General features: G+C 39.4%; 1 pseudogene; it reads right to left on the bottom strand.

Moving 5' to 3' along the window:
- Nucleotides 1-5018, bottom strand: part of LOC137205120 (anaphase-promoting complex subunit 13 pseudogene) — a 102956-nt pseudogene extending 97938 nt beyond the window's left edge.
- Between the last annotated feature and the right edge of the window lie 16050 nt (nt 5019-21068).

Raw genomic sequence — 21068 nt, 5'->3', positions numbered from 1 at the left:
ATGAAGTAATAGAAGTACACTTTTTAAAGGTTAAAAAAATGAGTCTCCGGTGTTGACTCAAAAACACATGTTCTAATATCATCTATTTGTACGTAGGTCTACACCCGCAAACTTGAAAGTAAATATGAACTCCTTCATACAAAGCTATTATACAGAAGACCAAACGAAATGTATAGTAAATGCCACCAATTCATGTAATCAATTCAAGTGGTCCTAACAACTTTAACATGACGGGTGATGTTGTTTTGCTGAAACTGGCTTCATGCTTAAGAATTTAAAAAAAGTCTCTGCTTGGGCAGTTTTTTTTCAGTTGTCAACCTGAGTCTTACAGTTTTGAGTATGATGGACCATGATTTGATTTGTTATTATTGTTTTGGTTATTTTTCCTTTTAACAGTGAACATGAATTTAAATCACCGTTTGTTTTGAAAAGCTGATTAATGTAATAGAGCACCTCAAAATACAATGTTCATTTTTTCAAAATACTGTATGTGGAAATTCTTCAGTGCTTATTTACTTCCATACCTACTGTAGATGCCATATATAAAGTCAGTCTATCTGGTCACAACATGAATATGGTCCTCATGGCCACAGCCAGGTTTCTGCATTCCTCGTGGCTACACCCCCTTTGTGAGGTTTCAATTATCCCACTCGTTTTCTCTGGGAAAACTTGGAATAATTTTATTTATATGTTAACTCTTGGTTATAAGGAGTCATCCAGGTGAAGCAGACTTTTAATTTTCATAGGATTTGCAAAACCAGAAATCATACCTTCCGCCCTCCCTACCCCAAAGTTTAAGAAACACTGCATTAAATGTACTTTATGTGGGTGAATAAATGAAAAACCACCAATGTGGCCTGATTTAGATTCTTTAAGTAATTGTTTGCATATTTCCTTATATGTTTGATTTGCTTATATTTTTGCTATTTCTCCTCTAATGTGATGGAAATAGTTACTGGATTTTTTAAAATAAGTTCATATTTCTTTGGCAGATTTCTGAAAAATAGTAGAAGTATTTACCTATCTTAAACTTTGGGAGACTTTCAAACCTCCTAACTGTTTCTCCAAGAGTATCACATTGTCCCCAACCCAAACTTTCCCAGGAGTTAAGAAATTCCTAAAATTGAGAACTATTAGATTGCCTTAACTCTTTGGTATTATTGGAGTTTAAATCCAGTGACTTTAAAAAAACAAAACAAAACTGCTTGAAATAAAATCCTAACTCCTTAGGGTTTAAATACTAGTGATAGAACGTGTAGTCTCACTCCAGGATACCAACCTTTTAGAAAATAATTAGGCACTAGCAGACTTGAGTTTGATGCAACAGAGAAATGGATGTATGCTGTTAAATGCTATTTAAAAAAAAATCATCCCACTGTGATTATTCCTCAGTTTATTTAATAGTTAGGGAGTTTGAATAAAATAATAATAATGGCAACAAAACTTACATTTATATACGTAGAGGTAAGAAGTATAACTCCATGGTGTGCTTTAATACACATTGTCTCATTCAGTGTTCACAAAACGCTCTGCATTGAGAGTTATTTCCATTTTAAATTATAAGAGAGTTTAGGCTTAGTGAGGACTGTGGCTTATCCAAGGGCTCTCAGCTGAGCAGGGACACCTGGATGGAGCTGCAGCCCATTTTCAGAGCCAGATGAGTTTCCACAGTGCTCAGGGCCTGCCCTTCTTCCACATTTAGGCTCCTTAATGTCCTTGGCACTTCAGAGATATCTTCTAGTTTTGGGATTGTTTGTCTTTAAGCTGTAGCTGACGTATTGCTTTGGGAAATTATGATACACTTATCTCTTTTAAGAATGTAATTCTAACACATGAACTTTTGGAAATGAATTTGTTAACTGGTCATATTCTGAGACTAAAATTTCAGCATCTCTGGGGAACTATGAGAAATTCTATGAAATTTGGTTTAAAAATTTTTTAAAAATAAGACCAGAGTTCACTATATATGTATATATATACATATGTATATATATGTATATATATACATATGTGTGTGTATATATATATAACAGATGTGCCACACTAAAATAAAAACCAAAACCTAATAAAAAAAAAAATAACTCACAGAACAGATAAACTAGAAATTGGTTAATTGCATTTTTTAAAAAAATGAATTCTTTATAAAAAGGTCCCCAGGGTTTTTTTATGTTTTCAGCTTTCCTGGTGCATTTATATGTTTGATTGTAGATCATTAACCACTTAATGAAACGGCTGGGGGAAAATAGAGAAGGAAACATTGCTAAAGGTTTGGGAGTCAATACTAATTACAAAACAATTTAGAAATGATAAAGCATTTCTAAATTTAAAATGTGAACTAATGGGAATATTTCACTTGAATCACCCAAATTTTAATTATATAATTTTGTGAAAGACACCATTGGTAACCTCAGATTCTTTGCTACCCAAACTGATAAGGTGTTGATTCATCCGTTCAATACATGTTTCCTGAATGTTTAATGTGTTCCAGACACTGTGGGGATCAAAGACGAGCAAAACCAAACACAGTTTCTAACCTCATAGAGTGTTCACTATAGTGCTCATCAATTTTATTTTGAAGCTCTATGGAAAATGTCAAATGATAATGAAGGATAAATTCTCCTTTTTGTTTTTGATAGGCAAGAAGTAGCTTTATTAATATAGGACACTTGTAAGAGATGCAAGCGGGCAGGCGAGGGAGCTCTGCCCTGAGGATTAAGTGGGCTACAATTTTATAGTCAAAGGAAAGGGGGAGGGGAAAATATCGCCTTCTTCGAGTAGACATGAGGCTTACATCACTAGTTCCTCCTTCATATCAGGCTGGAGAGTGTCTGACCCTATGAGGCCAAACTAGGATTATCAGTAGAAAGGTGGTGACATTTTTCTTCCACCTAATGGCCCAGAGCATATGTTGTGCTTTTATTTATGGCTTTATAGTTAAGCAAGGCTGCTTCGTTCCACAAAGTTCCAGTAGCTTTCTTGAGTGATCATTAACTTACAGTGGTCTCCCAAAGTTTCCTAGGTTTCCCTCTCTATGTATAATCCCCTATTGGGACTTCTACAACTACCTGTATAACTATCCTATTCTATCCCTATCAGGAAAGGCATTATGTCTCACTAGGGAATGCTTCCCCTGCCTGGTATTAAAAGACAGGGCACATAAATCTGCTGCTCAGGCAGTACTAATTAAACATACTAAAGGAAACTAATAAGGTTACCTGAGCCCACACTGTATAAAGTTAAAAATGGGGGCTAATATTCAGGGGCTAATAAAAGCAATAATGGAGGGTATTTTTTTTTCTTTTTTTGCCCCTAGGGTAAATTGCTAGGCCCACTCAGAAACAGGGCCTTTGTTGTATGCCTTGCACAAACTTTTGAAAGCATGATAAACTGAACCCTAAAGTTCTAAAACATAGAACTCTTGATATCCAGTTTAGTTAGAAATCTCTCTCTCTCTCTTTTTCTAATATAAAAAAAAGCAAATTAAAGAAAATGTAGTTGGGACTTACCTGGTGGCGCAGTGGTTAAGAATCTGCCTGCCGATGCAGGGGACACAGGTTCGATTCCTGGTCCAGGAAGATCCCACATGCCACGAAGCAACTAAGCCCATGTGCCACAACTACTGAGCCTGTGCTCTAGAGCCCATGTGCCACAACTACTGAAGCCTGTGAGCCTAGAGCCCGTACAAAAGAAGCCACTGCAATGAGAAGCCTGTGGACCACAACGAAGAGTAGCCCCTGCTCACCACAACTAGAGAAAGCCCGCCTGCAACAATGAAGACCCAACACAGCCAAAAAAAAAAAAAAAAGAATGATACTATCCCATCTGATTCTTACTAGAATAAAAAGAAGATGAGAGCTGGAATAAGAAATGTCTTCTTTAGGGAGTTCCCTGGTAGCCTAGTGGTTGGGATTTGGTGCTTTCAGTGCAGAGGCCCAGGTTCAATCCCTGGTTGGGGAACCATCCTGCATGCCACGCAGGACGGCCAAAATACAAAAACAAATAAATTAATACAAATTAAAAGAAAACAAGAAAAAAATAGAAATTAAGAAAAAACGGTTTAAAAAAGCTTTAAAAAGAAAAATGTTTCCTTTAGTATGGCAGGTCACCATATGCATGGGGAAGAAGCTCTTTTTGCCTTTCAGCTGGGGAACAGCTCCTAGAGAATGCAAAAAGAGTTGCTTTTCCAGACCAAGCGAGTTTATTCCTATTTTTCAAAAGGTTTAACGTTAGAAAATCCTTGAGTAGTATTTAATACGTTTATAGGTTAGAGGAGAAAAATGTGCATCTCAAAAAAAATAATAAACCCAGTGAAGACGTACATATTATCCAATATCCTTTTCAAAGAGTAGATTGAAAGATAAAATACTGGACTTCTCAACTGCAATCAGTTGGACTTACTGCCTCCATTCCCTTATTTATTTATTCACGAATTTTTCTTGCAGTTTTGTTGAAATATCATTTACATACAGCGCTGAAAAAGTTTAAGGTGTACAGCATAATGATTTGACTTACATATATCATGAAGTGATTATCACAGTAAGTTTAGTGAACGTCTATCATCTCATATAGATACAAAATTAAATAGAAAAAAATTTTTTCTTGTGATGAGAACTTTTAGGATTTACTCTCTTAGAAACTAACATGTAGGGGCGGAGTCAAGATGGCGGACTAGGAGGACGTGGAATTCGCGTCTCCTCACAACTAGGGCACCTGCCAGGCCCCGGTGGGGGACCACGGACACCTAAGGACACGGGAGGAACCCCCAGCGACCGGGTAGGACGTGGGGCGTGGGGGGAGTGAAGGGGGAGGAGAAGTGGAGGCGGGACGGGACTGGCGTCCCTGAGGGGCGGTTGGGGGAGGGGAAGGGATCCCACGCCCGAAGGGGGAAACTGGGGAACCATTGGGAGGGCAGAGGATCAAAAGGGAGCGTGGCCAGCTTTCCCCTGCCCACTTGGGCCCCCAGGAAGCTGCTGAGATCCCGGGCCTGATCCTCTGCCCACCAAGGCCCCTCCAGCCATGCGGGTCCTGAGGGAGCGGGAGGGAGGGAAGGGCAAGCAAAAGCAAAGGCCGGGCCTACAGGACCGGCACCCCTGAGGGGTGGCTGGGGGAGGGGAGGAGTTCCGACACCCAGCGGCGCCCACACACGGTTAGGGGTCCAAAGGGGATGGGGGAGACCCTGGGGGAGATGGTGGGGGAGGGGCGCGAAGGGAACGGGGCCAGTGCTTTTCCTGTCCACTTAGGCACCAGGGAGTCTGTTGGGCTCCCGGGGCCTAATCCTCTGCCCTCGGAGCCTCCCTCCTGCCGAGCAGAGCCCGATCCCCGCCCCTACACCCCGCCCCAGGGCCCCACCTCTACACTCGGAGACCCCGAGCTAGGCCTAAACCACACCCACACAGCCTCACCCAGGCCTTACCTAAAAACTCCGGAACTCCACACTCCAGAGGCCCCGAAGGATAAATTCTTTAAAAACGTACTCGAGCATCTCCATGTGATAACTTCTTTGCCTTCTGTAGTGTATCTTCTTTATATATTTTCTGAAATATATTATTGTAATAAATGATTATTACTTTCTGGGTTATTTGTAAATGATAAAGGGATAAGTTTTTCTTAATTTGGTTCTTGGCATATTTATATGGATGTTTTGAGGCTCTAGAAATGGCAATTATCATAAATATTCCAACTGGCACATTTTATTAGCATGAGTTCACATAACATAGATGAATCATCCTGACGTTTTTCCCTTAGCTGTTTGGTTACCATAATAATTGGTTCTGTGGCAGGTGGGTAGTGTGATCTTAATTTCCTTTGGTAAATTTGAGTGATTTAATCTCATGGATGAATGATGAGTTGAAGATATATTTGAAATTTTTAAATCCCATCATTTTGGTGAAGATTTCTCTGCCTGCTGAATTTAATGAAAGAAAGTAATCTATTAATATTTCACATCTACTTACTTATTCGTGTGGAAGTAGTATAACAACTCCAAACTCTGTTTATATAAATGAACCATAGGAACTGGTTTTAATTCCTTTACTTTTACCATGATTACAACTTTTAGTTGAGCAAATATTGAACTTTATTAATCCCACCTGTGTATCCTGCTGGGTAATAATATGTATTGGCATATGTATTTAAGATTCTTCAGGCTTTGAACAAAAATGTTGCCATGGGAACCTGATTTCATAGCCCATAGTCCTTTGCAGAACTACACCTGCCTTATGGTAGAGGTTTCCATAGCAACAGTTTTGTTCAGGGAACATAGAACTTGAACAGAATATGCCATGAGCCTTTTTTAAATGTGTGCGTTGATAGTCGTGATATTACTATAGTTAATGTGTGTATTAGAAATACAGGTGGCACCGTGGTGGGCAGCAGTGTTGTTCTTGCTTTCAGTCAATAGATTCCTATTGAGTTTAGTAGCCACAACGCATTGGATTAGGAAATTAGAGCAATTTCTACTCCCTTTTCCCTGTCTCTCCATCCTCCACTCATTTGACCCTCCTGCTAGAATGTGGTGAGGTAATCCTCCATGGCTGGCATGACCAGAATGATCATTTGTGATAATGCAGAGCCGTAAGGAAAAGATGTGTAACTAATGTCTGGCCAAGCTCAGCAGGCTCTATTTTAAAGGGCAGCATCAATCTTGGGAGCCTCTAATGCTACAGAATATTGTACTGATGGTTTTTCAACTTCCTCACATATACTCTTCTTCAAAGGAGGTCATGGGCTCTAATAACAAAGCATCGTGAGGATGGGGTAAGAATTAGTTTTCATATTTCTGATCTACTGTCTGGTCTCTTTATCTCTTTTTTTTTTTTTTTTTTAGTCTTCTTTAAATAGACCTTTATTGGAGTATAATTGCTTCACAGTATTGTGTTTGTTTCTGTTGTACAACAAAGAGAATCAGCCATATGCATACGCATGTCCCCACATCCCCTCCCTCCTGAGCCTCCCTCCCATCCTCCCTATATTTACTTTTTTTTCTTTTTTTTCCTATATTTACTTTTGACATTAACAATGTTGACAGCTTCTAAATTAAAATAGCCCAAGTTCTTTCTTTGCCCGTCATTCATTTGTGTCATATTACATTTATAACTCAGGCCATGTGGGAAGAGTATGCTAGGGCCCTGCAACAGATAATCCAGGGTTATCACTGTTGTGTGATTATGGTTCCGTCAGCTGTTAGATGCATCCTCATCCTTCAGGACTGTGCTCCTGTTGCTGCCAGGTATGCTGGCATATTGCTGTTTCTCGTCAGGTCTCAAAACATGCAGCACCGGATTTTGCAGCAGCCTCAGCTGCTGCTTACAGTCTACAAAAGAGCTGACAGGGGCCTATTACTAATGCCAATCATCCTTCACCGGCAAGGGTATCAAAGAGACTTTGAGAGACCATGGGGCTGCTTTCAGCAGAAACCCTAATCAGATCATCTTCCTTGATCAGGGAGAGGAATGTAGGAAAATGAGGTGGGTTAAAGGATTTAGAACAAGTAAATGCATTCTGAATGCATTCAGGACAAATTAGCTCAGAGTGCAAATAGAGATTGATTTGTCTGATTGAGTGGAAGCATAACTTAGGAAGCCTGAGGTCAGGCTTCTGCCAACTTAAGACCTTGGAAAGTTAAACAAATACAGGGGAGTGTGAGAAACACATTTATTTATAAAGAAGGAAGGGGGGAAGAAAGGGAGGGAGGGGTGGAGGGGGAAGGAAGAGAAAGGCGGGAAGAAGGGAAGGAGAGAGGGAACAGACTTAGTAAATGATAAACCCAGGAAGTCGATCTAGAGGAATGTCATTACAAAAATTGTAAGTGAGTTTGTTTTTTTTTTGCCTCACCACGTGGCTCTTGGGATCTTAGTTCCCCGACCAGGGACTGAGCCCCGGCCCTCAGCAGCAAAAGCACAGAGCCCTAACCACTGGACCGCCAGGGAATTCCTTAGGTGAGTTTCTATACGAGGAAAATACAAGGATGAAAGTACAATGTAGGCGAGTATGTACTAGATCAGGAATCAGACAGTGTTGGTCTTCTGACTCACCTGTAACCTTGGATTCATCACCTCAGTCGCCTTTCTGTAAATTAAATGATGAGGCCAGAGCCACCTCTGTGTTCTGTGAATGCGTGTGTAAATCCAGTGGAGAAGGGTCGTCGGAAGCGTTTTTGTCTCCTGAACAACTGCTTGGAGTAGACCAGCTCAGCTTTTATTTGCTGAGCATTATCATGAGCTTTCTTTTGAAGAATATCCTTCCTGGATTATAAAAAGTTGTAAAGCCTATTGGAACTGCTGATTTCCTAAATCCTGCCCAGCGCTAATATTGCGTTCTATGCCCCAGTCTTTACTAAGCTCATAAAATGATGGCTTTTAACCATTGGTTAATATAGTTATGAGAGTGTTGAGCTCATGGTCATCGCTTACTCAGTATTTCTTGAGTTGAACTGAATTGAATTTCATCAGTTCTGGAAATGGACTGTACAGATTCTTTTCCTAAAATGCCAAAGAAATTATTTAAATCAGTGAGAAGGCTGGTAACCCCAAACAAATCCTAGCCCTGCCCTTGCAAAAATAAAAGCAAGATTTGGGCACTTTGGGAGGTTTTGTGCAGTTTAGATCACTGGACCTTAAATTCAAAGGAAACTGAAGACCGTAAAAGTCCAGGGAAGCTAAAGAACGATATTGTAACCACAGTAAGAATACACAAAGGAATAGGGGCCCGGCCAGGTAGGCCAGAGGAGGACAGATTAAACCATCACGTCTTTAGCCCTTTAAATATGAAGATTGAGGGAACTACAATCAAAGTCTAAAACCTCTGAGGAATATGAATATGATGAACACAAATTTGTTCATCCAATTTTGGACCGTTATTACAAGGGTACCAAATTTCCTTGCAACTTTAGAGAGATGAATTTAGGCCAGAAGGAGGTACTGCTTCACATATAAAGTAATTTACTAATGGGGTTTATTACTCTTAGAGTTTGAATAAACTGGACATGTAAGACTTGGATCCAGCGGGATGCATGTAGTAGGTTGGTTATTTGGGCCCCTGCCTCCTGCAGGTTTCTGTGTGTGACCTGGCTCCTGTTCCTGGTGACTCTCAGATTTTGCCCTCCAGATGGAGTGGTATTCTACTAAGATAGACTGGTGGTCTTCTCCTAATTCACAAGGAGTGGACTTAATGCACAGCGTGGTCTTAGTTTCTGTGCCTGATCTCACAGTTATACCGAAGAAGGGAGAGGCAAGTTCTCCCATCCTTTTTTTCCTGAAATTTTAGCTTATTTTTGCTAAACTCTAATAGGTGATGATTTGCCTCCAGAGTATATGGGTGTACACATACACGTGTATACATAGATACATGTACATGAATGTATATGTTTATGTAATGTGTGTGTACATATAGATCACTAGGGAACATTTTCTAGTGGTCCACCAAGAACCCCATGATTTCTGAATGTTCTCCAGGTGGATGAGGATGGAGATGAGGACACTCCAGGTAAAGGCAGCCTTTATGTGTTAAAGCTCAGCCTTGGAGGTTCTCATTCTAAGGAGTAGCAGATGTTTCTATCTGGGCAGCCAGAACTTTGGGTGAGGTGAGCTGTGCCAGGAAGGAGAGATGAAGTATAATAAGGTTGGTGATCTCTGTAGATGCCAGATCACGGGGTTGGGGGGGGAGAGGGCCTTGGTCCCTCTGTTGTAAGTGGGTTTATTATTTCATAAGTAATGGGACACCATTTAAGCATGAGATGAACGAAATGAAATTTACATGTGAGGATGCTCTTTCTGGAAGTAGATGGAAAGTGGACTGCTTACAACAGTGAAGTCAAAGAGATCAGTGGGTTTTGAGGTGATTTGTTAACAGAGGAGGGAATAAAAGGGCCTGCAAATACAAGTCACAACGGGCATGGAGGGAAAGGATGCGAAGGAGTCTGCAGAGTCCCGTTTTACTCTAGTCCCACTCAGTAAGCTCTTTCCACTTAACACTTCTGTCTCATTAAGTGGAGGATGATGTCCTGGGAGATGGGCAGATTGGTGAACTTTGGGGATTTGTTTCCCCCTCCCGCCCTGTGCTTTCCTTTTCTCCTTTTCTACTTGTTACATTTCATTCAAGTCTTCTAGAGAAAGGAAAAGAAAGACAAGAGAAAAAAAAATCATTCTAGTTCCTTAAAAGCAGAATAACTAATAGTTTATGAATGAGCTGGGTTCCTTATATTTTCACTAAGCCAGGATTTTCTGTAATGAATTCTGTTACGGAGATCTAATTAAGCCCTAATAGCAGTGGCTGAGAATAGTAACAGGAAATGTGTTAAGTGGGTAGGTGGTTTATTGGTAGGTGGTTTATTTTCTCCTATTGTTACCTCTTCTGACCTTTACAATGCACTTTTCTCAAAGAAATCTAGTCTCGGGTACCAGAGAATTGTTGAAGTGCAAAGTTCTATACATCTTCCAAACACAGAAGCTTTACCCTCTGGCAAACGTTAAGAGGGATAGAGGTTCCTGTCGAAATGTAGAAAATCTGCTCTTTTGTTCTCATGTGAGGATGAAGTGAAAATGTCTAGATCTGACTAAAACACCTTGTCTTTAAGTAACAGCCAAAGTTGAATACAAATTCTTTTCATCTTAAACATAAAATCAGATATTTAATATGGAATAAATATATCAAAGAATCCAAATCCTATGAAAAGGCAGGTCAGGACTTCCCTGGTGGCGCAGTGGTTGAGAGTCCGCCTGCCGATGCAGGGGACACGGGTTCGTGCCCTGGTCCGGGAAGATCCCACATGCTGCGGAGTGGCTGGGCCCGTGAGCCATGGCCGCTGAGCCTGCGCGTCTGGAGCCTGTGCTCCGCAGCCGGAGAGGCCACAGCAGTGAGAGGCCTGCGTACTGCAAAAAAAAAAAAAAAAAAAAAAAAAAAAGCAGGTCAAATTGTCAAGCTTTAACGTCTCTCTCCATTTGTGCAACTATCACACTTATAAAAATTTTTATTTTTTCTTTTCTATTATGGTTTATTACAGGATATTGAATATAGTTCCCTGTGGTATACAGTAGGACCTTGTTGTTTATCCGTCTTATATATAATAGTTTGCATCTGCTAGTCCCTGACTCCCAATCCATCCCTCCCCAGCCCCCTGATCACACTTATTAATTTTAAAGTTTTTATGGTAAATTTAAGCATATGTGAATGGTGAGGAGCAAAACAAAAAAAATCTGCTCCAGCTATTAGCATTCCCTTTGCCTTGCTGTTCCTCTTTTCCTCCCAACACAACATCTCGGGCTGAAGATGGAAAGACTTATTGGATTCTCTATCGTCAATTGGACAGGCCCTCTCTGGGGTCCTTTCTGTCAAGATCCTCAGATTCCATTTGAATTTAAAACAGACCTGTAGGCTTAGGGAACGTGGCAGCCGTGTGTTCAGGGAAACAGAGAAAGAGTTATTTTTAAAATATCTTACAAGATCTTTATCCCCAAGACTGATTGAGGGAAACTTGGCGGATGGTTCAGTGTTTGTAAGCAGCCAAGTACGCAAGAGTGATCTGGAAAGAAATAGTGGTCACTTATGACAGCCATTAGTGAATGCACACATTGAAATTTTCCAGCCAAATCTTTTTTTAAAAAATTTATTCAATCAAGACAGTTAAGGAATCAGTGACATTTGGACTGTTCAAGCAAGACCCTGTTCCTTTAGTAGAACCTCAGGCTGCTTCTTCCTTGATTTCAAAGAACTAAGATTTTAATCTCTTATTAAAATCTAGAAGAAATGATCTTATACTTCATTTTCCAAGAAGCTGTAGTCTGTTTCTTTCTTATTTTAGTAGAATCTCAACTGTCTAATCAGTGTTCTAACACTAGAATATGTTAAGTTGGATTGTGTGATATGGTAGAAAAGGCAAGGAAAAGAGAAAATAAATAACACTGTCATATCAAGAAGAGAAGGGAAAGGTAATGCCTGGGATGAAAGCTGTTATTGCTGACAAATGCCTGTGGGACTTATAAAAATAGTTTAAATTTAAAAGTAAATTTAATCTTATCGAAACATTTTTCTCCCTTTCTTAAGAGTGTTATATTTTTTTTAATGTAATGCTTACCAAATTCTCTTTTAAAATATAAGGGATGGGAATGAATGTTCATATTTAATTTCACTTGTATTATTATCCAAACTGATATGTGTCTCCTTCATTGACAGAACCATAAAAAGATATGAATTTCCTCATCTCTTTATGTGTACTTAACTCCCATTGATTTTACTGACGGGTGCATTTAGGAGAATTCCCCCAATATTCCACAACATAAAATTGTTCCTGCAATCTGTCCAGTCTCCTGATCACCAACCTCATTTATTTTTATTCTTTCCATCCTACCATCAACTGCAAATCTCCCTTTTACTTAAAATTAAAATGTCCCTTCCCCTCCTCCTCTCAAGCTAAGTCACACCCCATCCCAGACCAAGATCACTCAGCTCTCTGATCACCTCAGTTACTTTTGTATCTAGTCTACTGCACAATGAATATTTTTCACTACCTAATTACTTTATCACATCAATATATGTTGCTTCTTTCTCTGGACTATAAGCTCCTGTGGCCAGGAATAAATCACTTCTGTAGGAAAGCATACACTTAGCACTTAGAATTAACCAAAGGCTTCCAAATCCTAGTCTGTAAAAAAAATTCCCCAAAATTAAAAAAAAAATGATAATAACATAGTGAGTTAGTCACTAAACTCCATTTATTTCATAGTTTTTGTTCTCAGTGTTCTCTTGAAAGTTTAGTGTTAAATGTCCTTTTTAGAAGTAAAGCAATAATGATTTTAAATAGCAAGATTGTTATTTTTAATTTAAAAAAAAAATAGAAACTCAATTCCAGTCCCTCAGACCCTTTGGAACTGAAATCCTAATGTTGGAGAACCAGTGGTTGACGGTCTATTCCCATCAGGCCTTGGCAGTTGTTTCCTCCTCGGAGCTCCTATAACTTTAATTGCATGATTCATTGGCCACTCAGCCTAGGCTGTGCTGCTTTTCATCTTTTTACACATATTCCTATATCTGCAGCTAATTTAAAACAAAGCCTCACTTAATACTTCTCTTTTCATTTTCATGGCACCTATTAAGATTATTGACAGCAAGTCTTGAAAATATACTTGTTGAATAATTTAGTGTTCAGAATTATTCAAAATTTAGAGAGCTAAAAGAAGTCATGGATTTTGGTGTATTCATTTTTATCAAGTGAATTAAGCGTACATATTTCAGACAGTAAAAATAGCAAAAGCCATGATAAATAAAGTAATATATTCAGTAGTTGCAATTTATGGAAAGTTATTGAAAACCACATTGATTTTACAAGTCCTATGTAGAATTCTACTGAATGCTTAAGAAAAGAAAGAAGAGTAATTTAACAAGACTGCACTGTTTTGCTAGTGAGCTCGGTGACTGTAAACTTTGTTGTGGTTCCACTGCAGTTTCTTCTTCTGCATTAGGCATATAAAATCGTACTTTTTTTCTGTGTAGGTATATATAGTTTTAACATCACTTTTTAAAATCAAGAAATACTTTTCTATTTTCTTCAAGTTGTGTCTAGCTATCACTTCCATTCTTACAAATACTCTTCGTCTGTGGAACGTATTTTCTGCTGAGCACTGTGAAATTTAATTCAGAAGTAGTGCTTTATTGATGCTTCGTTTTTGTGACCTTTCCAGTCCTGTGTTGGTGACATATTGGTCCTCTGTCTCCAGTGCTTTGAGAATCTAATAGATAGGATGGAATGGGTCAGATAATGAAAGTCCCTGGTACATTAACTTTCAATTTCATGAATGTCTGAATATTGCAGAGAAGATGAATGGCAGGACTTCCTTTGCTTTTACATTTTAACATTTATAAGCTAGTTAAATTTTCCTTGTATTATCAGCAGCAGAGTCCAAGCCTACAATATTATTAACACATACATTTATATTTTGGAACAGCAGTGTAAGAGTTTAAAATAATTTATAAACCACAGTGCAGGCAACTGACAAATGCATGCTACTAAAAGAGATGAATAAATAGGGGTTTCATTTCCTATGAGTTATAGCATATGAAGTATACATTGAGAAGGCTCCTTCTTTATTTCTCTCTGTTTTACTGACATGAGAAGAGAATCTGGGCATGTAGTTAGTCGTTTGACTGATCTGTTATTGGGTACTTACAATCATCTCCCAAAGGAGTCTTATTATTTTGAAGCCACATTAATTTCTGAAGATGTTATAGCAAGTGTGGGTGTTTGAAAGAATCTGCTGAAACAGACTAATTTTGGAGATGAGACTCAATCCCAAGAATGATAAGAAATAAAGAAGGGGCCTGAGTGATTAGTTGAGGACAAGTATGAGAAGGCGCACAGCTGTTAGATTGTTGGGGTTTGGACACTGATATGTGAACTCATTTGTATTCCCTTGGGTAATTTTATAGACAGTGTGTCATCTGCTGTTGCCCTATTCCATTCTCACCACTGTATTTACAGTATCTATTTTTATGAAATATGGCCAAAATTAGGAGATACAATTTGGTCTTTTGGATTATCCTTGGTCATCCAGCTGTATTTAAAAACTTGTGACGGATGCTTCAGTGCCATTTAGTTTATCATTACAATTTTATTGTATTTGCTTTTCTCTGTAAAAGTTCTAGATCACTAAATTGGGGTGGACCTGTGCAAAATAGTTGAAGAAATGTAATAAAATGATGGGGTTAACAGACATCAGACTTTTTCTTATGTAGAGAAATATGTATACACGGAAGTTTGTTATGAAACAAACTGGGATCCTAATTTTTCAGAAATACGTTCATTACTGTCATCATAACCATGAATGGACACAGAGAATATCAAGAAATACAACAATTTTGGAGACATCAAAAAACAACCAACAAAGAAAACTTGTGCTCTCTTGTCATGCTAGAAAAGCTGTTTGGGGGATCTGAGATTCTGCTCTGAGAAATGTCATCATTGGTTTGACCCAATGGGAAACTCTGATGTGGAAAGTTCACCTAACCTGACTCTTTAAATACATAATTAAATATATGTAGTATATGCTTTTATATTTTGACAAAGAAATGAAAAGTCGGCCTACATTAAGATAGGAAGTATATGGAAGTGTGTAATGACTGTGCTGCTTGGACCACTGTTTTATTGTCTGATTTCTTTGAGAAGACATCAGGCTTCTGCCTCTGGTTCCATGCTTTCCCATGGTGGCATTGTTCTCTCAGAGGGGTCATCTGTTTTCTCAGTTGCTATTTCATTTAAATAACTACTGAGGAACCTTTTCTTTGCCTCATCTCAACTTCAACCCAGTTCACATATGTAATATTCACACATGATGGACCACCTATGCCTTCAATTTACTCTGTTTAGATCTGCCAGGTGGCCTCACCTATTAGGGCATCATTGGCAAAGACTTTGTGGCACTCCTTGCATTTTCCTACTGTGCCATTCCGGGGCCTGTTTACTCTGAGGTCCATTCCTTGACTTTCCAACTTTTCCCAGCTCTGTTCCATATCACATGTGGTTGACCGACTCCAGCAGCTCCCATATCAGCTAGATTCTTGCAGGGTTGGGCCAGTGGGAGAGTGGGCACTGGCATGAGATTGGGGAGGGAGAGGAAGAAGCTGGGATATTTCTCCCCCTCCCACTGCCTCAGGTAGGTCTCCAGAAGGAGCTGCATCTTCTCCTTGGCTCCAGTCCCTTCTGAATAGGTCCTCTATGATTCCAGATTTTGCCGGGTGATGCAGGCCTCTGGTCTTGGTTACTTCACATCTGCCTTCTTTCCCTCTCTGCTAAAGGTAACAGTGGCCTCCCACCATGTTTATCTGCAGGTTACATTACTGTCCACGTTCGGCTTCTCAGCTCTTCCATTCCCTGTGTAAACAAGTGTTTGCACCAAATATACTCTTTTTAAATACACAGATTTGTTTCTGTTTTCCTAGTTGGAGACTGACTAATATACACTGTAACTACTTCATATATATTCTGCTCTACACACTACTCTCAGAGAAGGCTAAGTTCAAAATTTCTCATCCAGCTGATCCTTTCAGCCATATTGGACTAAATATCGCACTTCCCGATGAGTGTTTTAATTGGTTAGTGTGCAGATTCGAGAAGATTACCATCCCAAATTCTTCTTGCCTAGTGTACATGGCTATAAATTATCTGTCTACCTCTGGACTTTTCAGGTTCTTTGTCCTTACATTAAGCATGTACCAATACTGCTTTACATCCATTATTTAAAAGCATGTTTTCTCAACCCTGTTAGATGTAAGCCCTTTAAACTCAGTCACTGTATCTTTTATGTGTATCCCTCATGGCCCTAGTGCAATATCATGTACTTAGTAGGTGCTCAAAAATATTTTTCAAATGAGTAAATGACAATTGCTTTCTAACAAAAAATGCAGTTGATATTAAAAGACTCCTTTGAGAATAATGACGTTGGTTGCCAGTTGCTAGAAAGAGTCCAAAAGAAAAACAGAGAACTTGTTCTTCTGAAGCACCTGAGACGATTGGACAACATTTCTGAAAAGGCTGTGCCATGATATACTGATAGACAGATTGGGAGGGTTAATATTCTCCTCCTAGAGATAGAATCACCCTTCCGTGTTACCAAGAGCATTAGTCCAGGAAGTATTTTCTTACATTCTGGTGATTACTTTGTTTTCTTTTATATAAATGGATACTGTTTGTTGTTGGTTGTCTACCCAGTGTTCACTCCTCTCTTACTCCTTTCTGTGGACTTGTACCTCATGGCTTCTGGGAAAAGATGGCACTTTCCTCAGCTAAGGAGTGGACACAATATTAGTCTAAACCAGTCAGGACAGTCAGATTCTCCTCACTGTGGTGACTGGCTGAGATAACCTACACAATCAGCTCATGGAATTCCTCTGGCCAATCTGGACAGAAATTGGTTTAAGAAAGGATTTATGACCCAATTTAGGTCAGTGAGACATAGAAGAGAAATCTAGAAACTTCTGAGGAAGTTGCTGGAAGAAATGTTCTGTCCCGTTCTGGACTACACAGTATGTAGGTGTGATGCTTAGAATTGCTACAACTGTCTTTGCTTCCATGATGGAAACCAGCATTAGGATGAAGCTGACCCTGTGGAAAACAGAGTGGAGAGATGTAAATAAACTGGGTCCTTGGTAACATCACTGAGTAACTGACTCAGAATTACGCCTACCTCTATCTAGACTCACCTGTTTGACTAACCCTTTGAGTAGGGTTTGCTTTTGAATGCATTTGGAAATAAGTGATAGACCATGCTGCGAACTAAAATATTCGTCTCAAATATTGAGTCAATGAAGTCGCTAAACACAGGGGGAAAAATCAGTCTATCAAAGGAGGAACCAAAGGGGCAGAGCTCGGGTGCCTCCTCCTTCCTTCTTTCTTGTTTTCCTTTCTTTCAGCCGTTGCCCTCGAGATGCTCACAGTACAGAGGCCCACTTTCAATATGGGATATTTAATTGTGAAAATATGTGTAGTGTTAAGGGAGCATATATAGGAAGTGCTTGCTTCACTCAGCAGACTAAAAAGGAATTTAGGATTCTCAAGTACAGAGGACCTTTGAGAAATTTGTGTAACTAGAAGCCCTATGTCAATAAATTTTGACAAATGTGGAACAATAAAGCTTCAAAGCTACAGAACTGTTGAGAAAAACATATGAATTGGCCATTGAAATGTTATGACAAATACCAGAAAATAAGAATACGGAATGAAGGGTTGGCAGTTGAGTAAGAACCTAGAGTCAAAACACAGCATGATTTAGACCTAAGCACATGGGTCTTGGAGTAATCAGACAGACTTTTGTGTTCAGTTCTTGGCCCTGTCTTTAGACCAAGCTTTCTTACATGTAAACTGGGGGTAATAGTACTTGTCTCATGGTGTTGTAAAAATTTAATGGGAAGTGTGTATTTAAATGCCCGTAGGATATTGTCTAGGACCATCGTAGGCACTAAGAATAGTTTTCTCCTCCTTTGATTGTTATTGCTTCTAGCATCATCATTAAGCAAAGGCTGTCAGCTCTCAGCTTCCTGTCCCTCGATGCTATTTTCCTGAGTTACTTCAGTCAACCTGACTCGGGCGGAGTGAGACCTCCCCAGCCTTGGATTTGTGCTAATATCTCTGAGTTGACATATCCCAGAGATAGATGACAGGTGAGTGAGATTTATGTAGGGTCAGGTTTGAACAGTAAACTTTATTAAACTAGGACGTATTTGTAAGCCATACTCACTTGGTGTCAGTAAGGAAAGCAAACAGCAGCCCTTCACTATCAGTAGGGACTGTGTCAAAGTAGAGTCACAGATGGGGCTACAGAAAAAGGCCAAAAGCACACGCCAGAAGTCAACAGCCACTGACATTTCAAGGTCAAAGGCAAGGACATCCTGGGGCCTGGAATAAACCACACTGTTTGATATTCACCTCCAACACTGTTATGCAGGTAGAAAAAAGTCTAAATGAATTTCTGGAGTAGCTTGAATGTTATAACCTCTGAGACATCATCTACAATTATCCCAAGCTCAGTGGCTTCTACCTTTGAACTCTTTGCTACTGTGCCCACACTTCTATATGACCACTTACCTACTCAGTTGTATTTCACTGCTCATATGTGTGCCCCTTACCCCTCTAAACTGAACTCCTGATAAAAGGGACCACACCATACTTTTTTTTTTCATTGTCTCAAGAGCCTAGCTTACGATATAGATGAAAGAATATATGTCACAAGATTCCAACAGGGCAGAGTCCTGTTTCTGCCCAGATCAGAGTTTGAGGCATCTGTGTCCCCCCCAAAGTCTTTAAAATAACACTTTTTGAAGTCTCCATATTTGTAACATGCTTATAGAGAATTTGATATCTGGATAATTCAGTAGTTTATCACTTCTTAAAAAGTCACACTTGAATGTCACCCTCATGATTTATGAGAAAAATAATAGAAGTGACATTTATAAAGTACCTGTTATGTGTCAAAAGGCACAATTCAAACATTATCCCATCTGATCCTCCTGATAATCATGTGAGGGAGGTGTTATCGAGGCTGTTTTAAAATGAAGAAACTGGAGCTCAGAAGTATTCAGTAACTTGTCTGAGGAAAGTAGCCAAGCTGAGACTGGGAGTCAAGCCTTTGATCCAGAGCCCATGCTTTTTCACTGTATATTTAATTTTTCTAAATAGATGTTCCTTTTCATTATGAGGTTTAGTATTCATCAAAGGAAATGTCTGTATATGTAAATTCCCTGCACTGATAAACCAAGTGATTATTTATAGCCTTTTGACATTTGCTGAGTTTTCTGCTCATATTTACATTAGCCTGACACCCCCTAGAGAAGGCCTGGGAATGTTTTGATGGCATGTTAGAGATTTCTAAGGTATACTCACAGGTTCATTCTACAGACATTTATTGAATGTTTTCTGTGTGCAAGGCGCTGTGCTCAGGTAAAACATAACATCTTCAAGGTGTGGGTTACATAGAACATCAATGGCACTCGCTATTAAGGAATTGTTCTGGGCAGGGGTTCAAAAATGCACGTCCATGTGTCGTATGGGGACTTATCTGTGAGAACCAGGTGTATTCCTGGCAACCCAAACATAGGCATTTAGACTTGGGAAGTCAGGCACGGGACATAGGCAGAAGAAGAAGACAAACTCAATGGGAAAGGGCAAAAGAGTTGAAACTTGGAAAACATTTATAATCAAAGAACCTTGCTTGACCTGCAAGTAGTAGAAGAGTGAAAGACATGATATAGAAAACAAGAATTCGAGTATTATCTCTTCTGCTTAGGAAATGTGTGATCTTGGACACATAAATTAATTCCTTGAAGCTCAGTTTTCTCATTGGTAAAATACAGATGATACCTCTCTCAAATGAGGTTATAACAGTTTAATAAAATACAGAGTGGTATACAAATGCCAAAATGGTATCATTATCTATATTTATTATAAATTTTTTTGATGCTCTGAAAACCTTGGAGATGAGCAGAAGCAAATGCCAGGTGAAGCGGAGAGAATGCATGGTTTATGACCTGGGACTGGGGTGTAGAGCTATGAAGAAGGGAAGCTTCTTTTATACTATATGTATCAACAGAGGCAAAATAATGGAAAAATGAAAAAATGGAAAGGAGTCTGGATTTTGAACTAGAAAAGTCAAAAACGTTTATTCAAAATACATAGCACGGGCTTCCCTGGTGGCGCAGTGGTTGAGAGTCCGCCTGCCGATGCAGGGGACGTGGGTTCGTGCCCCGGTCCGGGAGGACCCCACGTGCCGCGGAGCGGCTGGGCCCCTGAGCCATGGCCGCTGAGCCTGCACGTCTGGAGCCTGTGCACCGCAACAGGAGAGGCCACAACAGTGAGAGGCCCGCGTACCGCAAAAAAAAAAAACCAAAAAAAAAAAAATAGCACAATTAAAGAGGAATGGGAACAGTTATGTTTCTAGGACCCGCATACAGCTAGTCCTCAAAATTTAAGCGACAACTAAATGAGATGGAGATTTGTGGTTCTGCAAATGTAGAAGCTTCGGTTTATGTGCTCTGCTTCATTATCTGCTTTTTATTATCACCCAAAGGAGCATTTCTTGGTATGAAACAAAAACTATTTAATCTGAGTTTATTTCAGGTTAGATTATCTGGATTCAGTGCCCTACTGTTCGAAGTTACCTGACTCACCTTTACTAAACTTGAAAAATCAAAGATTTCCTATCTGAGCCAGCCAGCAAAAAATATAAATAAAACCAAAGAAGTTGTTTTATTTTGGTTTAAAGGTCAAGTTCAAAGTCATCTCCAACAATATTAAATCAGGCTAGATTTCGAGTTTGGATTTAATAGAATGAGAACTCAGGTCTCTTTCTCCTATTCACATTAGTTTGGACCCAGAGGATATTTATTAAACAAAGAACAGCAGAACAAACTAATATTAAAGGAGGAAATTGGTTTTCCTGCAGTCCAACCTATTTTTAAATTAGCAGAAACTAGTGCTAATATAAAACCCTGTGACCAGTAATCACATTTTCCTTTTGCTTTGTTGGAAAATCACAGCAATGTGTATTAGCATTTCATGCTAGTTAAGAGAGTGCAGTAAAATGGTCCAA

The sequence above is a fragment of the Pseudorca crassidens genome, chromosome 13, assembly GCF_039906515.1.
Source record: "Pseudorca crassidens isolate mPseCra1 chromosome 13, mPseCra1.hap1, whole genome shotgun sequence".
Lineage (NCBI taxonomy): Eukaryota > Metazoa > Chordata > Mammalia > Artiodactyla > Delphinidae > Pseudorca > Pseudorca crassidens.
This window is presented reverse-complemented; position numbering and strand designations above follow the sequence as displayed.